Genomic DNA, 6,000 nt, shown 5'->3' on the forward strand with positions numbered 1-6,000 from the left:
GTGACCCAAACTTTCATTCCTGAAGATTCTGGGCCTTGTTAGTCCTGCTTGGATTGTTGCAATTTTCCATTGACTTTAATCATAGGACATGGCAGTACTAGGAGATGCCTAAGAGAATCTCCTGTAGTCCAGGCACATTTTTCTTTACCCCCATTATGTAGATGCAGACCTATTACCCCAGCCAGTACAGTAATTCCCTTCTTTGACTGTTGATTCAGAGGTAAGAGGAGCCCAAAGTGGCCAGGTGGCAGTTTTAACTTCCAGTTCCATGGAATCATTGTTGTGTTCCCTGGTGACAGCACTCCTCCTATTGGGACTAAAACCTGTAGACCAGCAGAGTTTGAGGTTGCAGGCACAGGAAGCAAAAATTTTCCTAGTGGGTCACTAGGGGTAATAGTGAGTGATGCAACTCCCATTTCCATCCCTTGATTCCGGGACCCTTGGATCCCGGTTATGGGAAAAACAGCAACATAGAGAGGACGCTGATTTAGAGCATACACAGCCTCCTGGAGAACATCCTGCAAGGTATTGCTATCTAGTTGGCACTGTAATTGTCTTCAAAAGACCATTCCACTGTTCTATTAATCCAGCTGCTTCAGGGTGATGGGGAACATGGTAAGACCAGTGAATTCCATGGGCACGTGCCCACTCACACCATCATTTGCTGTGAAATGGGTTCCTTGATCAGAAGCAATGCTGTGTGGAATGCCATGGTGGTAGATAAGACATTCAGTAAGTTCACGGATGGTAGTTTTGGAAGAAGCATTGTGTGCAAGAAATGCAAACTCATATCCAGAGTATGTGTCTATTCCAGTTAAACAAATCGCTGCCCCATCCATGGTGGAAGTGTCCAATGTAGTCAACCTGCCACCAGGTAGCAGGCTGGTCAACTCAAGGAATGGTGCCATATTAGGGAATGAGTGTGGGTCTCTACTGCTGGCAGATTGGCATCCAGCAGGGACTGTAGCCAAGTCAGCCTTGGTAAGGGGAAGTCTGTGTTGCTGAGCCTATGCATAACCTCCATCCCTACCTATGCCACTTTGTTCATGAGCCCATTGGGCAATGACAGGAGTGGCTGGGGAAAGAGGCTGAGCATTAGTCACAGAGTGGGCCATCTTATCCACTTGATTATTAAATTCTTCCTCTGCTGAAGTTACCCTTTGGTGAGCACATACGTTGGACACAAACATTTTCATGTTTTTGCCCAATCAGAAAGGTCAATCCACATACCTCTTCCCCAGACCTCTTTGTCATGAATTTTCCAATCATGTACCTTCCAAGTCCCTGACCATCCAGCCAAACCATTGGCAACAGCCCATGGATCAATGTACAAATGACCTCTGGCTATTTCTTCTTCCAAACAAAATGAACAACCAAGTGCACTGCTCAAAGTTCTGCCCACTGGGAGGACTTGTCCTCACCACTTTCCTTCAGGGATGTCCCAGAAAGGGGCTGCAGTGCTGCAGCTGTCCACTTTCAGGTGATACCTGCATATCGTGCAGAACCATCTGTAAACCAGGCCCGAGTTTTCTCTTCCTCTGTCAACTGATTATAAGGGACTCCCCAAGAGGCCAAAGCTGTGGGCTGGGAAAGAGAAGGTAACATGGCAGGGGTGGTGACCATGGGCATTTGGGCTACTTCCTCATGTAACTTACTCATGCCTTCAGGACCCGCTCCAGCCCTATCTTGTATATACCACTTCCACTTTATTATGGAGTGCTGCTGTGCATGCCCAACTTTATGGCTTGGTGGTTCAGACAATAGCCAGCTCATGCTAGGCAACTCAGGCCTCATGGTAACTTGATGGCCCATGGTTAAGCGTTCAGTCTCAACTAAGGCCCAATAGCAGGCCAAAAGCTGTTCTCAAAAGGGGAGTAGTTATCTGCAGAGGATGGCAGGGCTTTGCTCTAAAATCCTAAGGGTCTGCATTGTGATTCTCCTATCGGGGCCTGCCAAAGGCTCCAGACAGCATCACTCTTTGCCACTGAAACTTCCAACACCATTGGATCTGCTGTATCATATGACCCAAGTGGTAATGCAGCTTGCATAGCAGCCTGGACCTGACACAGAGTCTCTTCCTGTTCCAGTCCCCAATCAAAACTAGCAGCTTTTCTGGTCACCCAGTAAATGGGTCTGAGTAGCACACCCAAATGAGGAATCTGTTGTCGCCAAAATCCAAAGAGACCAATAAGTGTTTTGCCTCATTTTTGGTCATAGGAGGAGCCAGATCCAACAGCTTATCCTTCAGTTTAGAAGGGATATTTCGACATGCCCCACACCACTTGAAACCTAGCAATTTCACTAAAGTGGAAGGAATTTGCATTTTAGTTGGATTTATCTCTGATCTTCTCTCACAAAAATGCCTTACTAATATGTCTAGAGTCTTTGCTACTTCTTGCTCACTAGGTCCTATCAATATGATATCATCAATATAATGAACCACTGTGATGTCTTTTGGGAGGGAGAGATGATCAAGATCCCTACAGACAATATTATGACATAGGACTGGAGAGTTGATATACCCCTGAGGTAGGACAGTGAAGGAATACTGCTGGCCTTGCCAGCTGAAAGCAAACTGTTTATGGTGGTCCTCACAAATAGCAATTGAGAAAAAAGCATTTGCCAAATCAACAGCTGCATACCAGGTACCAGGGGATGTGTTGATTTTCTCAAGCAATGATACCACATCTGGGATAGAAGCTGCAATTGGAGTCACCACCTGATTAAGTTTTTGATAATCTACTGTCATCCTCCAAGAGCCATCTGTTTTCTGTATGGGGCAAATACGAGAGTTGAATGGGGATGTGGTGGGAATTATCACCCCTGCATCCTTCAAATACTTGATGGTAGAACTAATTTCTGCAATCCTCCAGGAATCTGGTATTGTTTGGTTTACTATTTTGCTAGGTAGGGACAGTTCTAGTGCCTTCCACTTGGCCTTTCCAACCATAATAGCCCTCAATCCACAAGTCAGGGATTCAGTGTGGGGATTCTGCCAGTTATGTCTGTTCCTATTATGCATTCTGGAACTGGGAAAATAACCATAGAATGGGTGAATGGGTCCAGGGACCCACTGGACCAACTGTGAGGTGGACCAGAGCTAAAACTCTATTAATCACCTGACCTCCATAAGCCCCTACTCTAACTGGTGGACCACAGTGACATTTTGGGCCTCCTGGAATTAATGTCACTTCTGAGCCAGTGTCTAATAATCCCTGAAATGTCTGATCATGTCTTTTTCCCCAGTGCACAGTTACTCTGGTAAAAGGCCATAGATCTCCTTGGGGAAAGGTGGGAGGAAGAACAAGAATATAAATTTTGGGCAGTTTAACAGGATCCTTCTCCCAGGAGACCTGGTCTCCTCCTTATTCAGGGGGCTCTGGGTCTGCAAACTGTCTTAAGTCTGGGAATTGATTAAGGAGCCGAGATTCTCTGCATCTGTAATTTGAGTCAGGGTTTCTTTCACTTGACCTAGAACTCTTCTGTTTATTCAGATCCCAAAGAAATTTAGTAGACTGCCTGTCTATTTCACTGCTAAGTATCCATGAAGTATTAGCCAACACCATAACCCTACACAACTCAGACTACTTTTGAGTGCTTTTCTGAATCAGCCTTTCATTGCGGTAGCCACGCTCACCTTGACTTTGTTGATTAACGGCCGATACTTGACTTTTATCAGACTGGCGTCCAATCATCCCCATAACGTTTAAGGATTCTAATTCCATCACTGCCCTCCCTACAGTAACATCTGGACTACAGAGAAGAGCAGCCATGGAGCTCTTTAGGGAAGATGGAGTTAGTCTTATAAATGTATTTCTCACAGTCCTGGTTAAAGGAGTCTCCTCTGGACATTCCTGGGGTGGGTGGGCAGCACTCAAATGGTAAATCCATTCTAGCATTCCAATCTCCCTTTGAATTCCCTCTTCTGTATACCGGGGAAAATCAGGCATCTTAACCTCAGACATGCTAGGCCCTCATTTGGCCCATGTTTCAGTCAGCCACCCAAACTGTTTTCTAACCCCCTGAGCTACAGCGTTGAATCCAGAATTTCTTAGTGGGCCCATTTCAATAAATTCAGCCTGATCCAATTTTATATTCCTTCCACCATTATCCCAAACCCTTAGTATCCATTCCCAAACATATTCCCCTGATTTCTGTTTATATAAGTAGGAAAACTCATACAGTTCCTTCTGAGTATACCTTTTTTTCTCATGGGTCACATTTTGTATTTCACCTTTGGGGGCTTGTTGTGATTTTAGTCTAGTAATAGGTCTCGAAGACAAGACAGGTGGTGGGGGTGGGTAAGGAGAAGGTTTAGAAATGCCTTGCAAGCTACTGACCTCTGGGCATTCCCTTGCATTTTCTTCTGGTGAGACAGGATTAATCTCTTCAGGCACAGGTTGGAAGGCAGTTTCCTCAGGGCAGACTGGAGGCTCAGCAGTGCATACTGGAGTTTGGCTGGTATGGGTCTCAGGGCTCAGAGGAGGTCCACAACAGAGCAGGCTTCAGTTTGGCTGGTACCCACCTCAGGGCTGGAAGTTGTTTCAGACTTCCTGGGGCAAGCTGGAGGCTGGATGATACAAGGTTGACAAGGTGTGGCCTGGACAGGGCAGGCCATGGCAGGCTCATCTGGTAAAGTCTGAGCAGAATTCACTGTTACAACGTCTCCATCAATATCATCATCATCCCATATGTCTCCATCCTAATTCTCTGGATTCCACTCTTTTCCAATCAATGCCTTCACTTTACCTACAGAAACCCTGTGGGGTTGAGATTTTAGTTTCCTTTGTAACTCTGCTACTTGTACAATGAGAGTCTGAGTTTGGTTCTCAGATATATCAAGCCTGTGGCTACAGGAGACAAGATTTTCTTTCTGAGCACACAGAGAAACTTTTGTGTTATCCATTCAGTGGGTAATTTTCAAAATTGAAGCCTTTAACTCATCTTCCTTTGGTAACAGTATCCAGTATCTAGGAGGATCCATCCAACATCATTATACCATTTGATTCCACAAATCTCTGTTAAGGTGTTGAAAACACTCTCACCTAAATCCTTGCTTCTTACAAACATTGAAGCAAGGGAATCCAGTGATGTTATTTTGTGGATCTCGATTGCCAAGTCCCACCATGGACTGTTGGCAGCCTCTTTGTTATTGGAAAGGGAGTCGTCAGTACTCTTGAGTCCAATTAGGATACAGAGACAATTGCAAAACTCCCAGAACTATCTCAGATACCCCATGTTTAAGACTCTGTTCCTCAAGAACCACCCCACTCCTGGTACTGAACTGTATTAGTCGGGGTTCTCAAGGGAAACAGAATCAACAAGGGATATCTGTCAACAGTAAGAGACTTATCAGAGCCTCTCATGCAGCCACTCAGATGCACAAGTTCAGACTCTGCAGGCAGGCTACAACCAGGGGCTCTGATGAAAGTTCAATGAAAATTCTTGACGAGTTCTGGGAGATGCTGACTGTCCAAAGATGAGCTGGGAAATTCTCTTCCAATCCTGGAATCACTTCCCCCTTTAAGGGATTCAACTGATTGGGTTAAGTGTCACTCTTTGCTGATGGCAATCTGCCCAATTGATGTAATTATATAACCAGCTATCTATGATTTACCACTGCAATAAAGTCAATGGCGACTAAAGTCCACAAATGCCCTTGTATTACAGGTTAGCCCAGTACTTGCTTGACCAAAGAACTGGACACAATTACCTGGCCAAGTTGACATAATAAACTAACCATCACAGCATTCAAGAGCTTCTATTCAGGATGGGAAACTGCAGGAATTTATGCAGTAACCCATTTGGGGGTAAAGGTAGTAGCATCATGCGATTGTAAAAAAATATTTTCAGGTATTATTTAAAGCAACAGCTGAATGTTATCTTTTGTATTTCATGGCTGGAACAGATGACAGCTACAAGAACATTTGGATTTTGAGAAAGCCAAGGCCCTCTGTGGTCATAGCCTGGGTGGGCAGGGGTGAGTCAGAGAGAGTCAAA

This window comes from Dasypus novemcinctus, chromosome 2, assembly GCF_030445035.2.
Source record: "Dasypus novemcinctus isolate mDasNov1 chromosome 2, mDasNov1.1.hap2, whole genome shotgun sequence".
In the NCBI taxonomy this organism is placed as follows: domain Eukaryota; kingdom Metazoa; phylum Chordata; class Mammalia; order Cingulata; family Dasypodidae; genus Dasypus; species Dasypus novemcinctus.